The sequence below is a fragment of the Bison bison genome, unplaced genomic scaffold (genome assembly GCF_000754665.1).
Source record: "Bison bison bison isolate TAMUID 2011002044 unplaced genomic scaffold, Bison_UMD1.0 scf7180017864533, whole genome shotgun sequence".
Lineage (NCBI taxonomy): Eukaryota > Metazoa > Chordata > Mammalia > Artiodactyla > Bovidae > Bison > Bison bison.
Genome location: NW_011495082.1, coordinates 16,613,441 through 16,630,856, shown reverse-complemented (window position 1 = coordinate 16,630,856; position 17,416 = coordinate 16,613,441). Strand labels below are relative to the sequence as shown.

The following is a 17,416-nucleotide window of genomic DNA, read 5'->3' as shown; positions in this document are numbered from 1 at the left end:
AAGTCTGAATTTAGCAATAAGGAGTTCATGGTCTGAGCCACAGTCAGCTCCTGGTCTTGTTTTTGCTGACTGTATAGAGCTTCTCCATCTTTGGCTGCAAAGAATATAATCAGTCTGATTTTGATGTTGACCATCTGGTGATGTCCATGTATAGAGTCTTTTCTTGTGTTGTTGGAAGAGGGTGTTTCGAAGAGGAGCCATGGCTGCACTCCTCTTCTCCTGCACAGGCACAGGAGAGCCTAGAGGAGCTATCCCACGTTGAAGGTCAGGAAGGGCGGCGGTGAGGAGATACCCCTCGTCCAAGGTAAGGAGCAATGGCCGCACTTTGCTGGAGCAGCTGTTAAGAGATACCCCACGCCCAAAGTAAGAGAAACCCAAGTAAGACTGTAGGTGTTGCAAGAGGGCATCAGAGGGCAAACACACTGAAACCATACTCACAGAAAACTAGTCAATCTAATCACACTAGGACCACAGCCTTGTCTAACTCAATGAAACTAAGCCATGCCCGTGGGGCAATCCAAGATGGGCAGGTCATGGTGGAGAGATTTGACAGAATGTGGTCCACTGGAGAAGGGAATGGCAAACCACTTCAGTATCCTTGCCTTGAGAACCCCATGAACAGTATGAAAAGGCAAAATGATAGGATACTAAAAGAGAAACTCCCCAGGTCAGTAGGGGCCCAATATGGTAGTGGAGATCAGTGGAGAAATAACTCCAGGAAGAATGAAGGGATGGAGCCAAAGCAAAAAGAATACCCAGCTGTGGATGTGACTGATGACAGAAGCAAGGTCCGATGCTGTAAAGAGCAATATTGCATAGGAATCTGGAATGTCAGGTCCATGAATCAAGGCAAACTGGAAGTGGTCAAACAAGAGATGGCAAGAGTGAATGTTGACATTCTAGGAATCAGTGAACTGAAATGGACTGGAATGGGTGAATTTAACTCAGATGACCATTATATCTACTACTGCGGGCAGGAATCCCTCAGAAGAAATGGAGTGGCCATCATGGTCAACAAAAGAGTCCGAAATGCAGTACTTGGATGCAATCTCAAAAACGACAGAATGATCTCTGTTCATTTCCAAGACAAACTATTCAATATCACAGTAATCCAAGTCCATGCCCCAACCAGTAATGCTGAAGAAACTGAAGTTGAACGGTTCTATGAAGACCTACAAGATGTTTTAGAACTAACACCCTAAAAAGATGTCCTTTTCATGATAGGGGACTGGAATGCAAAAGTAGGAAGTCAAGAAACACCTGAGTAACAGGCAAATTTGGCCTTGGAATACAGAATGAAGCAGGGCAAAGACTAATAGAGTTTTGCCAAGAAAATGCACTGGTCTTGATGGCAACAGAAAGCCAATGACAATTTTTTTTTTGTGGGGAACTGATACGGAGGTGAGAATTAATTACATGAGGCCAGTAAAAAGTTACATAGTTTTTCAGAAAACTGATGATAGGAGCTTGAAAACAAATTATAATGGTAGAGATGGAAAAAACAGGACAGATTCTGGAGATATTCAAAAGGTGAAATAGACATGACTTGGGCGTGGATCTGAATAGAAGGAAGGTGGCAGTGTTGAAGATGATTCCTGGTTTGCGTAACTCAATATACTGGTTTGAGTAGCTGAATGGTGGTAGCATTCGTTAACACATAAAACACAAGAGGACCAGTTTGGAAGATGATGAATTTGTCACTGCACATATAAAGCTTAAGAAGCTTTTGAAAAAACCTACATGTAAATGTCAAATGAGCACCTGGGTCAAATGGAATTTGAAGGAAAGATTGGCCAAGAGATATAAATTTATGTGACATGCAAGTTGGACAGGGGGTATGAGAGAAGCTGCTTTATGAGAGGAGAGAGTGAAACAGGAAAGAGAAAGGATGGAGCTGTGAAACAGCCAGCAAAAGAAAGAGCAGCCAGGGAGTTTAGACAAAAATCACAGAGGTATTATATCTGCCTGCCATGCAGGGGACCAGGGTTCAATTCCTGGGTCTGAAAGATCCCCTGGAGAAGGGAACGGCTACCTACTCCAGTATTCTTTCCTGGAGAATCCCGTGGACAGAGGAGCCTGGAGGGCTACAGTCCATGGGGCTGCAAGAGTCAGAAACGACTTAGTGACTAAACCACCATTACATCAGAGAAGTCAGGAGGAGAGAATGTCTCAAGGAGGGTGCCGTTGACAATGTCACCAACCAAAATCCATGTTGACAGTGTTCTCCTGGGGATGGCTACTGGACAACACTAACATACGGGCATCTACTTACCTTGTGTTAATATTCCTGATTTATTTGAGGAGCCCAGCTCCTCCCTGTAGCTCCCTCTATGAGGCTTATGACTGTGGAGACTCTGGCCTCATGGCCCAAGGTCCTCTCAAGGCACCAGCCACATTTGCTATCCAGTTACCCACAGTCCCTCCAGAGCTGTCCTCTACACTGCCTCCCAGGAAAGAAATGCCTGCAGGGACAGTGGGTAGCAGAGTTGCCTCAGAGTTTCCCTACCAACTCCTTCAGTGATAGTCACAGAGCCCAGGGTGACTTGGGAAATAGGAAAGAAGAAAAGAACACTGACAGAAAAAAACAGACAAAGATTTAGAAAGGCTGATGGAAAAAATGATGGGCCAATGAGTCAACTTCAAAAATGCCAAATATTCAAAATCAAACAATATAAGGAAAAATTCTTTGAAGCAATACTGGTGTTATATAAGCTCCAACAGAATATAGTGCCACCATGCAGAGACTCCCTCTGCCTGCTGATTTCCAAGTTTTGAAATTACTCTCATTTTGCAGACCAGTGGTGTCAACAGACACCTAAGAATTGAGTGCCTGACATACCCTTCTAGCACACACTGATTTTAATTTCTCACAACGTATTAAGCACTAATGAGGTCATATACCATGAAAGTACCTACTGTTCAGAGAGTTAGAAAAGAGTAAATATTATAATATTAAAACAGGCAACTTTTAGTAACAATCCTATAGACTTTAACATAACTGTATAAATGCTACAAGTTCTGGGCAAGGCTTCTGGCCTTCAGGCATTCCATATTTGGAAGGAGACTGATATTCTGAAAAAAATTAAATTAAAATATTAAACTGCTGTATTCACACTCTGCAAAAAGCAGAACCATTACTTTGCCAACAAAGGTCCGTCTAGTCAAAGCTACAGTTTTTCCAGTAGTCATGTATGGATGTGAGAGTTGGACTATAAAGAAAGCTGAGCACTGAAGAATTGATGCTTTTGAACTGTGGTGTTGGAGAAGACTTTTGAGAGTCCCTTGGACTGCAAGAAGATCCAACCAGTCCATCCTAAAGGAAATCGGTCCTGAATATTCATTGGAGGGACTGAGGCTGAAGCTGAAACTCCAATATTTTGGCCACCTCATGTGAAGAACTGACTCATTTGTGAAAACCCTGATGCTGGGAAAGATTGAAGGCAGGAGGAGAAGACAGACAGAGGATGAGATGGCTGGATGGCATCACTGACTCAATGCACCTGAGTTTGAGTAAACTCCTGGAGTTGGTGATGGATAGGGAGGCCTAGCATGCTGTGGTCCACGGGGTTGCAAAGCATCAGACATGACTGAGTGACTCAACTGACTAACTGATTCACACTTCTCTTCTAAATAAACCACATCTGGTTCCCTAGCAGCCATTCTGTTATCATGGCCCCAAGAAATGGGGCAGGGCTAACGCTAAGACAGAAATAAAACATGACATAGAAGACTGCCCTTCCAGGCAGAAGGAGGAGATAAAAGAAAGTGTCTGGTTAAGGAGAAATTGATTTCATAGTCACAGATGAGGTGGCAGAGCTCATACCAATAAAAGGAACAGAGTCCATAGGCCCTGTTAATATGGGATCTCTCACTGTCCAACGCCATTCATACAAGATCACCTCTTTTCTTTACAGTCAAGATATTACCTTCACAAATAAAAAAGGGAGGAGGGGAAACAGCCTAATCAAAAGTTGAGCGGATTGTCTTGACCCCAAAGAGAGTGGGATACCTTCAATTGATACTATTAAGGCTTTCTTCCCTTGCTACCCAGAGGGTCAGGGGTTGAAGAAGGTAAGATCAACTTTAAAAATTAAAATCCTATTTTCTTTGCATACTTGAAGACTAGAGTGCAAACTGAGACTGCTTCACACATAGGCAAGTAATAATTTATAAATTAATGTATTAGTTGTATTTTTACTTTTTGTTATGCATTGATAACTGGTATCAGCAAAATGTTAAGATTGACTGATAGGTTTCTTGAAGAAGAAAAGATGTAACATATGCAAAGCATCTTATAAAGCTCAAATATTTTTATGTAATCATGGCACCTATTAGCAGAATTTTTGGCCTGAAAGATGATTAGTTTTTTTCATTTTATTGTGGTACTTAAAATTGGTACAAAGATTTTTAGGAAAGCAAGACGGCAACACACACGAGAAAACCCTTTTTCCCTTAGAGTGAACTGAGCATACAGTCATCAGGATATATTACAAAGGCCACAGTAAATCAAATATATGCCACATCAGTCATATGTAGGAGGTCTAATCAAATGCGAATCATCACTAAGAATAAATCTGCAAATGACAGAAGAAAATGGCTTAAGCTAACAGAGATGTAGGATTTCACGTAATAAGTCCAGAAGTAGGATAGATGTAAGAATGGTTATCTCATGCAGCAGCTCAACAGTATCATCAAGGAACTAGGTTCTTTCCATCTTCCAGCCTTGCCATATTCAATATTTTGCTTTTTATCTGTAGAATTCTTTCCTCATGGTCACAAGATGGTTACAGCAGCTTCCAGTATCATAGTCTCATGAAGCCATTCCCAAATGCCAGCAGAGGGAGAGTCTCTTCCTTAAGGTCCTTTTCAAAAGCAAAACTTTCCCCAAAGCACTTCACCTCTAGTAGAATCCCCTTCACATCTAAACGGCCAGAACTGTGTCACATGTCCGTCTCTAAACCAATCAGTTCCAAGGGAAGCCTAATCAAGATTCATTTTCTGGGCTAGGGGAGGCCAATGCTGGAACAAAACTGGGGTTCTGTTAGCAAGAAAGGGAGGAGATGTATGTGGGGTAGGCAACCAATATGTCCTGACAAACACATTTCTGAAAGCAAAACAAAGCCTTCAAAATTCTAAATTTAACTAGAAGTAGATTATACTTGGGCGACTTGGTCCATTTCAACATATTAATCTACAATGGTTCAGAATATTTGGAAACCCGTCTTCCTGTCTAATAAAATAACTAGGTCAAAAACTGCATTTTCAATTAGACATTTTCTGCTACATCTCTTAACTAGATGCGACAAGGCATTTAGATATAGGGATCACAAATGGATAAAATACAAATTCCCAGTTCGGCATGCCTGACGATCTCGAGGGAAATGAGACATGGAAAGCCAGTTCAAATCTAAATTAAATAAAGGCAACTGTGCCTTCTGAAAACTGAACTCCTTTCTTCAGAATAACAGGTATAACCAGCAGAGGGTACTTATGTTTATGGATGAAGTCATATATTTAAATATAACGATCAAGCCATTCTGCTTCTCTCCACCTCCCTTATAGCAATTCCGTGACTTATTCATTTTCCTTAGACTTCCAACTCATAAAGAAAACATTACAACATATTTGCATCCTTGCCTTGAACTTCTAAGAGGAACTATATAATCAAATATAAAAATATTCTTTGGAATGTTCTCTGCTTTTCCTTTTGACTTCATTAACATCTATTTCAACATCAGGCCATTACAATAAGGCTCCTTGTTTGCTGGTCTGTCTCCTGCTCTTGGACTATGTTTCAGAGCTGAAACCCTGACTTATTCTTATTTGTATTCCCAAAGACCACCTGGCATTAGCACTAGGTCTGCAGTGAGTGTTGGCTGAATTAGTTTGTTGAATTTTGCCATGCTACATCACTAATAACCTTTCATAAAGGACCTATTTCTACAAAAATAGCTCCAGAGCATTGACTCATTTTTTCCCTTCAAGAATTTTATTTATGCTTTTTTGAACCCAATTTAACCACTGTAATTTTCCAACTTCCATTGACAGACAACATTAATAATTCAAGACAAGGAATGATGCTACAAAGGTTGACTTCTCTTTGCACTGAAACTCCCTGGGGTGAACACCTGTCATAAAGCTAATGGACTTATTATTATAATGAACCAAATAGCTGTAGAAACTGCAAATGTCCATTTTCCAAATATGTTTTTACTTATCATTAGTTTATTTTACACTATAAACACAAATACAGCACTTCAGTGCATCCTTCTTTAAGTCAGTTTGGAAACTTAACACAAATGAAAAAGTAAATTCAATGTTTTACAATGAAATTCAGCTTTGTTTTATTATATTTTCTCAGATACACATACTCATATAAACATACAGCATGATAAGTACAATAAAACTAAGTAACCCTAAATTATCATCAATGTATAATTAGGTTTATATAGTCAGTGGCCCTTAGTTGATGCGAAAGGAAAACTTAATCTTCTGTATCCAGCAGTTTATAGAATATAAACTATAAACAATATAAACTGAATTCAAGAATGATCAAATAGTTTATGGGGGAAACTTCCTTTTTATAGAAATATTTCCAATGACAAATTTCAGAGGAATGACAGAATTAGAATACTCATGATACGTGACTTCTAATGCACCCAGGCAATGATAAATATCCACGGCTGCTAAAATAATAGATGAAAAGTTGATAGGTAACTCTACAGTGAATTAATCAATCTCACAATTCCTAACTTAATAAGAATAACATCGTAAGAAGAGAGACAATCAGACATTATATGCTTTCTGTTGGTACTATATAACATCACCTATGAAATATTCTTGCCAAAACCCTAACCTAAATCTGCTCAAGCCTTTGGCTGTATCAGTATAAGCAAACAAAGGTCAGAGGGACATGTTATATGAGACTTGAGTGATTCAGTCAGCAAATCCTAGAATGCAGGAAACCCTTTAGGACAAGTACCCTAAAGGAAAAAAAAGAGACAGATGGAATCTCAAGATTCCTAAAAGAGACAGGATTAAGATTTACCATGTGGACCACATTTGAATTCTGATGCAAACAAAACTACATTTAAAAATATAAACCATCAGAGGGATGGTATGGGGAGGGAGGAGGGAGGAGGGTTCAGGATGGGGAACACATGTATACCTGTGGCGGATTCATTTTGATATTTGGCAAAACTAATACAATTATGTAAAGTTTAAAAATAAAATAAAATTAAAATATATATATATAAACCATCAAAGAAACTTGAATCTGACTAGATACTTGATGATATAATGGTAGTAATGGTGATTGTGATTACATTTAAAAATGAAGTATTCACCTTTTGAAAATACATAACAAAGTACTATGAAATGAAATGATGTCTAGGAGATACCTGAAAATAATTCAGTGTGTGTGTGTGTGTGTGTGCTGGGGAGGAATCAAGTAGAGGACTATGGATAAAACAAGAATGACCATGTGCTGATAATCATTGATGGGTACATGGGGATTCATTATACAAGCTCAACAATTTTGTATATATTAGAAATTTTCTATTAAAATGCTTAAAACTAGAAGATACAGTCTGTCCCCAAGAATCGTTGATACCAACCTACCAACCAATTAATGTAACAGCCAGCAAACTGATTCTATATATTTTGCTCCTAGGAGATAAAATTTGAAAGGAAAAGCTCTTTTATTAGAATCTAATGAAGGAAACAAAGCTCACCACTAGGAAATGGTGAAGTGTTGCGTAAACTCTGGGAGTTGGTAATGGACAGGGAGGCCTGGCATGCAGCAGTCCATAGGGTCGCAAAGAGTGGGACACGACTGAGCAACTGAACTGAACTGAACAGAGTGATAAGAGTTCAAAGAAAGGATGATCTGGTCCCAGGTGGGTCCCTTGGCTGGGCCTAATACTGAGAGGTTCTTCTCTCCTAACAAGATTAAGCAGAAAGTGGGGGATACTGACAAGATAATAAGGGGACACTTATCTTACACTTTTTAACTCATGCATAGATTTTAACACTTGTAATGCACACACTTAAAATATTTTACCGATCTTGCCATTTTCTTGTGAATGGCACCGTATAGGGCAGGTGGCACGGCATCATTTCTATAATGGAAGTATTCCTTTTCTGTGTTTACTATTTAAGATATATCAGTCAGGATCCCCTTAGGAAACAGAAGGTACAAATAAAGAGGGCAACTGAGGAGCCAAAGAACCAAGGACACAGCCGCTGGCTGGGTGAAGAGAAGTATTTAAGGTAGGTTGAAATACCCTAGGGATTTATAAAGATCATTTGCGATTCATGGGGTCGCAAAGAGTTGGACACGACTGAGTGACTGAACTGAACTGAAGCTTGATGAACGTAAAAGAGGAGAGTGAAAAAGTTGGCTTAAAGCTCAACATTCAGAAAACGAAGATCATGGCATCTGGTCCCATCACTTCATGGGAAATAGATGGGGAAACAGTGGAAACAGTGGCTGACTTTATTTTTCTGGGCTCCAAAATCACTGCAGATGGTGACTGCAGCCATGAAATTAAAAGACGCTTACTCCTTGGAAGGATAGTTATGACCAACCTAGATAGCATATTCAAAAGCAGAGATATTACTTTGCCAACAAAGGTCTGTCTAGTCAAGGCTATGGTTTTTCCAGTAGTCATGTATGGATGTGAGAGTTGGACTGTGAAGAAAGCTGAGTGCTGAAGAATTGATGCTTTTGAACTGTGGTGTTGGAGAAGACTCTTGAGAGTCCCTTGGACTGCAAGGAGATTCAACCAGTCTATCCTAAAGGAGATCAGTCGTGGGTGTTCTTTGGAATAACTGATGCTAAAGCTGAAACTCCAGTACTTTGGCCACCTCATGCGAAGTGTTGACTCACTGGAAAAGACTCTGATGCTGGGAGGGATTGGAGGCAGGAGGAGAAGGGGATGACAGAGGATGAGATGGCATCACTGACTCGATGGACGTGAGTTTGAGCAAACTTTGGGAATTGGTGATGGACAGGGAGGCCTGGCATGCTGCAATTCATGGGGTCACAAAGAGTTGAACACGATTGAGTGACTGAGCTGAACTGAAGCTGTTACCCATCACTTCATGAGAAACAGATGGGGAAACAGTGTCAAACTTTATTTTTGGGGCTCCAAAATCACTGCAGATGGTGACTGTAGCCATGAAATTAAAAGACACTTACTCCTTGGAAGGATAGTTATGACCAAACTAGATAGCATATTGAAAAGCAGAGATATTACTTTGCCAACAAAGGTCCGTCTAGTCAAGGCTATGGTTTTTCCAGTGGTCATGTATGGATGTGAGAGTTGGACTGTGACGACAGCTGAGCACCAAAGAATTGATGCTTTTGAACTGTGGTGTTGGAGAAGACTCTTGAGAGTCCCTTGGACTGCAAGGAGACCCAACCAGTCCATTCTAAAGGAGACCAGTCCTGGGTGTTCATTGGAAGGACTGATGCTGAGGCTGAAACTCCAATACTTTGGCCACCTTATGTGAAGAATTGACTCATTGGTAAAGACCCTGATGCTGGGAGGGATTGAGGGCAGGAGGAGAAGGGGATGACACAGGATGAGATGGCTGGATGGCATCATTGACTCAATGCACATGAGTCTGGGTGAACTCCAGGAGTTGGTGATAGACAGGGAGGCCTGGCATGCTGCAATTCATAGGGTCACAAAGAGTCAGACACGACTGACTGACTGAACTGAACTGAACCGAAGCTGTTGCCACTCAAAGACGTATGAGTGAAGAAGAAGGAGAGTTTCCAAATCCAGAAATTGTTACCGTAGGAGATGACATAGCTATGATGTAGGGAGAGAACGCCAGTCACTGTCAACCTGTTGCTCAACAGAAAGGAACTGGGGACTTTCCTGGTGATCCAGTGGCTAAGACTCCACGCTCTCAAAGCGGGGGGTCTCAGTTCCATCCTTGGTCAGGGAACTAGATCCTATATGCCACCACTAAGACCAGGCACAGCCAAACAAATAAATAAAGAAAAATAAATATCAAATAAAGAAAAGGAACCAAGAAAATAAATACTCTGATGTCATCCTATTGCTTTCCCATCTTTTGCCAGTTCCTCCCACCGACTGAAGGCTGCCAGAAGCCAGAGAGCAACAGAGCCTTTGGGTGGCACCCATAAAGGTCAGTCGCCCGGAGGAGGCTGGACTGGAAAGTACACCGAGAGAGGCCAGTGGAGCATGTAGTATACAATGCAGATGCTTTGGCATTTCTTAACATGTTAAAAAATGATCAAACGGAAGCTCAGAAACAAAACGAAATGACCAAGTTTTTTCTTAGCATCTGAGAGGCCCTGAGCAGAGAAGTAGAGTCTCTCCAAAGGGGAAGACGTCAGATAAACAAAGGTAAGAAAAAGACCTGAGCTGAAAAATTGTGTTTGAACAAAACCCAGAGAGGGGAGTAAGCATGGTGGAAGCAGAAATAAGCTGGTGAATGGACAAACAGGCACAAAGGTGACAATTTAGGGAATTGTGAAAAAGGAAGTTGGATAAATCTGAATTAAGCCAGATAATAAAAGAGCTTGGGTGATGATGAGAACTTAGATTTGATCTGTTTAGATGTGATGTTGGTCAAGGTGAATGAGTTGAGATATGGGGCATAAAACCATGAGTGTCGTCATTTAGGAAAAACACTTTGATGGAACTGAGGATGAGCAATGAGGATACAGCAGGAGGGGGATCCCAGTGGAGTCTGGAACCAAACCCAGAGATGGCTGCTATCAAATCAGGTAAAGTCCGTAACATGAAGGGGCTTCCCTGATGGCTCACTAGTAAAAGAATCCATCTGCAATGCAGGAGACGCAGGTTCGATCCCTGGGTTGGGAAAATCCCCCGGGGCAGGAAATGGCAAACCGATCCAGTACTATTGCCTTGGAAACTCCATGATAAGAGGAGCCTGGCGGGCTACAGTCCATGCGGTCACAAAAGAGGCAGACACGACGTAGGGACTAAACAACAACAGCTGTTAATGGGGGAGTGGCAGTGGAGATCCACTCATTCTCCAGCCATACGTTCACAGTCCATGTATCCCACAAATGGATGCAGAGGCTTCTGTTAGTGACCTGGACGAGACCCAGAGGATACAACGGTGAGCAAAGACAGGTGTGTCTCCTTCTCTTACATAGTCTTCAGTCTGATGAGGAAAGAGAGGTATGAATGGAATAATGAGCTGAGCAAAGGCAAAAATCGCAGTTGTGAAGGATATTCTGAAACAGAGGCAGGAGGAGCTGTGGGAGCTATGACAGCTCTCTGAATGGCAGGAGAGGGGAGGAGAGACAGAGGGGATGGTTAGGAAAGGTTCTCCAAGAGAACAAGGCTTAGGTTGAGATCTGAAAGCTGGGAAGGTGTTACCCAGGGCAAACAAGGAGGGGAGAGCAGGCACGGCAAGGACACAGCAAGGACCCAGGAATGGAGAAGGACAGGGAATAAAGAAAGCCACTGGCTCAGGACAAAAAGGCAAAAATCTGGAAGACATTGCAAAAGAAGAGATGAAAAGAATTGTAGATACCTAGAATACAGACCATTAAGGAGGTAAAACAGTCTAATGTGGTTCCAACCATTTTAAGCAAAGAGATGAGATATTTAACTACCGAATCAATCTGTACCTGCCAATGTGCTCTGAGCCTTGACTGAAGAACACAACCCATTCTTCATAAATATTTACTAGGCACTCTGCAAGGAATTGGGATATAGCCTTAGCTAGGCAGACGACCCTTAGTATATCATAGGGGTCATCACCCTACTTGCTTTCCTATGTGTCCCCAGGAGCAGAAGAAAATAGGTACAGATTCAAGGAAGATCTACCAATCAACAAATATTCACTGGGTACCTTTCATGTGCAAGACATGATATAAAACACTGTGAAAATAATATCTTGTCTGTAGGAGAGGTATGAGCTGGCTTCATTTCAATGTAGATTATATTTGTTTGCTCAGCATGAGCATTAACTGACAAAAATATGCACCAAGATTGAATAAGATGCAGTCATTAGTTTCAGAGAGTCTTTCTTTAAGCAGGACAGATTTAAAACATGGGAATGAATCACGGCAAGTGACAATACAATAGGTTTATAAGAACAGTGTAAATTATTGTAGCACTAGATCAGATCTCTCTGAGGAGATCAGTCAGGTCCACGGGGAAAGGGACCCAGATTCTGTACTTTAATGAGGCAAGATTTCACTAGGTGAAGAAGGCCTCTCTCGCCTCTGCGCTTCCAAGATGACCAAGAGAAGAAGGAACAATGGTCATGCCAAAAAGGGCCACAGCCACGTGCAGCCTATTTGCTGCACCAGCTGTGCCCGATGCGTGCCCAAGGATAAGGCCATTAAGAAGTTCCTCATTAGGAACATCGTAGAGGCCGCAGCCGTCAGGGACATTTCTGAAGAGAGTGTTTTTGACGCCCATGTGCTTCCCAAGCTGTATGTGAAACTACATTACTGCCTGAGTTGTGCCATTCACAGCAAGGTAGTCAGGAATTGCTCTTGGGAAGCCCGGAAGGATCAAACACCTGCACCCAAATTTAGACCTCTAGGTGCAGCCCATGTCCTCCACCAAAGCCCATGTAAGGATCCAAGTCCTTAAAGACTGAAAGAAATATTGGTTTCTATGAAAGGACAATAAAATGGAAATTACACTAAAAAAAATAGGTGAAAGATGCAGGGCAAAGAAATTACAATAAACAGAAAGAATAATGTCAGGGGATTCAAAGGCATCTATTGGTGGGAATAATAAACAGGCTGAGTGTGGTAGAAAATAGGGAACTCAGAAAAAAGTAAAGCAGGAAATATGAAGAAAAGTGATTCAGATGGGGACCACAGGGTAGAGAATTAAAATAAAAAATGAACTAGGAAATGTATTTGATCAGAATAAGGAGTTGTTGAAGATTTCTGAATAGGAGAACAGCATGACCAGAGATGATTAAGAAAATCGCATGGAATGAAAAACAGCAATAAGAGAATGGAGTGGTTTAAGAGCACAAGGTCTAGAGCCAGTCTTGCCTGAACTAGAGTCCAGACTTCCCCACAGCTACGACTTGCAATAAAAATGAGCTACTGATAAACACAATGTCGTGGATGAATCACAAAAGCAGCATGCTAAGCGAAAGAAGCCAGACACCAAACACACTGTTGTGTTACATCTACATGTATATCTATAAAAGGCTAAACCAGTTATGGAACCATCAGCAGTTGCCAGGGGATACAGGATGGGGATGAGGAAAGGCATGTGAGGGGGAATGATGGGACATGAGGGGATGTCTGGGGTGAAACAAACGTCTTTATCATGTCTTCACAGCAGTTACACAACTGCATATTATTTGCCAGCATTCATCAAGTTGTAGATTTTAAATTGGTGAATTTTTAAGTAAATTATATCTCAAGCTGATAGAAATGAAAATATCATGCAGGAATAAAAAGTTAGGTAGTAGTTAAAATAAAAACATTGAACTTCAGAATATTTCTTCCATATGAAAAGCATGGCAGCGGGGGACTCCTAAGTCATGATCCACACAGAGACACAAAAAATACTACAGTCACTGGTATATATGTGTGTGTGTGTGTCCAAGCACATGCTTAGGAATACTGGGGCAGAACAGGAAAATTCTTGATATGAAGATAATTTCCCTCCTTTCTAAAAAAAATAATCAAATAATCTTTATTGGAACACAGCATCATTTTTAGGCTCAGGGAACAGAATGATGAACAACACAGGTAAGTCTTTCCTCTTAAGGAACTTGACAGTATATCTCAAGAATGATAGAGGTGGAGATGATGTTTCAATGAAGAGTCCTGAAATAGAGATTTGCTCCTCTAGTGATTAATACTCAGATGGAATTCAGATTTCTCCCCTAGGCCCACAAAAGTAATACTATAAATAATGGCTGGCTAACAAGGCTAGTTTATTCATTTGCACTACACAATAGGTTAGGTACATTATTGTGACTGCTGTACATGGGTATTACAATGATTATTTTATAATATATAATAAAACGTTGGTTAGATTATTTTATAAAACTTTTGTTTATGTTTAAAAACGATTTCAGAAAATGGTCTGGCAGACAGATATTTAGAAAAGGAAGAGTTGGAAAAATCATTTCAATCTTGTTTACATTTCAATATTTGAGCAAAATTTCTATAAAATTTTATATATGCCTGAGTTAACTCTACTAATAATTATATATTTTCAATACTCCTGGATTTCACTAGTAGCTTCAAATATACTTTAAAAAACTCATTCTAAATCAATGATTTCTTGAATTGACATCACAACGAAGACTCTAGATCATTCAACTTATGTCCTCCTTCATAACATAGTGATTCACAGGTTTGCAAATCTCTGTCCTCTATAAAGTTCTTAACCATAATACATAGGTTTTAGACGTTTTATTTTAAAAATGGAAGAAAACGAGCTTGGATTCATATATTTGTCAACTTTTTTTGGACAACTGACATGTTTTTTTTTTTAATCTTGGGGAATACATGTTGTGCGAAGTGAGGAAATAAATAACATGGAGTCTTCCAATGGCAGCAGACTTGGAAGCGTTAAAAGAGTGCTAGATTTGGCTTTTATTTGCTTCAGTGGCACTTCAGATTTCTTTGGCTATTGTAGAAGGTCTTCAGGTTACCACAAACAGAAGTGAAAGAGAATACTGTGGGCAGGAACGGAGTGAAGTACCTTATTTATTTCAACTGACTCCTGCTACAATTGATTGAAGGACTGAAAGTTTCCTTATGCCCAACAGCCGTGGACTTCTAGACCCAAGCTTACTGTGCTGATCAACTAAACTCTAGGTAGAAAATAGAACAGTATATACCTCTAGCAGAGTCAAAGAAATCATGTTGAGTAAGGTAAATTTTTTACTCTCAACTCTGAAATATTCAGGGCAGGAACTTAATTTCCTCACCCTTGAGCACAATTTTCCCCATTTTGTATTACGGAGCGGTTATGACTGCAGAAAAACAATACAGAAACTATTTGTTAACTTCTAAACTTGTTTGACCACACTACAATCACTTCTTTCTTGCATTTGCCCAGGCTACCAATGTATCTTCTTTCTTGCATCTACTGTGTCTGCCTTTAAAGTCCAAGGCAAGTAGATGAAACCACAACAGTAAAATATCTGTGAATACTGCCTTAGCATCTATGAAAAATACATTAAGGAGATGAATGTAGTATTTTAACATATCCAAAATGGGGAAGCTAAATATTATAGCTAACAATATCAATTGTAGAAACAGTAAGGTAAACAGAATTTGCATCCTCATAGCAAAAGGATAATTCAGCTGGAAGCAAATGATTAACCATAGTTCAGTACAGCTTATCACAAAATGAAAAACATTTATTTCCATAAACAGTAAAGACTAAAATATTGTAGTGGTATTTTTCTGCCTGCCTTGAATTTGACTTCAGCTTTTGTTAAGAGTTTGTTGTTCTGTTTTGGATTCTATTTCTGAATTAAAATATTTAAAAATAATCTATTAAAGTTTTTTCAGTCTTACATAAAATTATTAAATAAGGGTGTTAAAGTGTTAACTGTGTGTACCTCTGAGATCCATGAGAGGAAATATTCTAATCTTACAGAAACATCATTTGCCCTTTGTAAATCGATGTTGCCATGGCAAATGTTTTCATTTACTGCTGGATTAGCTGAGTTGGGAGGATGATGCAGTATATAGAGGCAATGTACTCCCTGTTTTTATATACATTCCTCTTTAAAAATGCTCTGAGGTTGTTGGGGGGGGTGACTTTTGCATGCTAAGACAGAGCCATGCCTTAAATGTGTAAATCAGATTTGTCCCTTTATACATGATTAAGTAGAATACATTATCTGTGAAAAGCAATCTGTGCCTAGAAAGAGTATGTTCTGCACTTCTGCTTAAAGAATACAACATTCATGTGGAATAGCTCCAAATGTTCCTCTTGAATAGGGTTACTGAAATATTAATTCAGACTACATAAATCTGAAAATAAGTGAAAGAAAGAGGATTTTTCTGGGGGCTAATAAGTGCAAAGAACATCACTTTTCTTGCTAATGTGGAAAGATATGCATGGTTGCCTTCCGCAAATATCTTCAGACTGACTATAATAGAAGAATGACCCCCTACAAATCTGGCTCTATTTGTTTCTAAACGTGTACCAAATTTTCTAAATTCATTCATTAATCAGGCTCTCTTAATAGCACTGTTGCAAAGCAGAGAAATAGGAATTAAAATTTTATCAATCAGAGGCATTGTGTGGAAAACCCCTCTAGAGATTTCTAGAACATTAGGGGTTTATACCAAGAAAGTAGATGATTCTTTTTGTTGGCATTCTTTTTCCTGGTGATATTGTTTGTTTCTTTGTTAAATTTTAGCAACTATAAAATAGACACTCTTTTAATGATAAGATAATTTGGATATACACTAAAAAATCTGTTGTCATACTCCTCCACTGCCTCTCCAAGGGAACCAGAGTTTACAAGCTTAAAGTGCCTTTTTCCAACTTCCTCCATGCTTGTACAAAAATGTATATCCAAACAGACCCATATATATAGACATTTTGTTATTTAATTTATTAAGATTGGGTCACACTCTGCACATGACTCTGCAGTTTGCTTCTCTCACTTAATGCACAATGAAAGTTCTTCTAAGGCAAGACAACAGACCCATCTTAGTTTTACACTTAATGCATAATATTCTAAGGGCTTCCCTGGTGGCTCAGACAGTAAAGAATCTGCCCACAATGCGGAAGACATGGGTTTGATCCCTGGGTCAGGAAGATCCCCTGGAGAAGAGAATGGTTACCCACTCTAGTATTCTTACCTGGAGAATCCCATGGACAGAGGAGCCTGGAGGGCTATAGTCCATGGGGTCGCAAAGAGTCAGACATGACTGAGTGCCTAATACTTCCCTTTATTGCATAATATTCTATAGAATGATCTCCCACAATTTTAAGATACAAATATTTTTACTTTAAAAGACAATGCCAGATAATTTTATTAAAAAGACTGTGGCAATGCATTCTCCACCAACAATGTATGAGCCTGCCCATGTCTTTTCATCCTTATAAGCTCTATTATAGCTCTCTTTAATATATTTTGCCACGTTAATGGGTTAAAAATAGGGTATTTTATTTTTTTCTCTTTAGTTTTTTATGATTCTTTTTTATGATGATTAACAGGGTTTAAGTAAGCCTTTTCCATTCTGTTAATTTAAAGCTAATATCCTTCATTGCTTTTGGGTGGCTTGCCTTCTCAGTAGTCTGTGGGACCGCTTTATATATTTGGCATATTAGTCTTTTTTCTGTCATGTTTTTACTCATTCTCAGTCTATTCTTGGTTAAATAATTCTTACCTTTAAAAGTTTGTATGTATGTGTGTGTGTGTGTGTGTATATATATAT

The 17,416-nt window shown here is 39.7% G+C and overlaps 1 protein-coding gene and 1 pseudogene across 8 annotated transcripts in view; one reads left to right on the top strand and one right to left on the bottom strand.

Annotated features, from left to right (window-relative positions):
- PAM (peptidylglycine alpha-amidating monooxygenase) overlaps nt 1–17,416 on the bottom strand; it is a 180,562-nt gene that overhangs the window by 149,656 nt on the left and 13,490 nt on the right. The window lies entirely within an intron of this gene.
- On the top strand, nt 11,337–13,100 carry LOC104982552 (annotated as a pseudogene).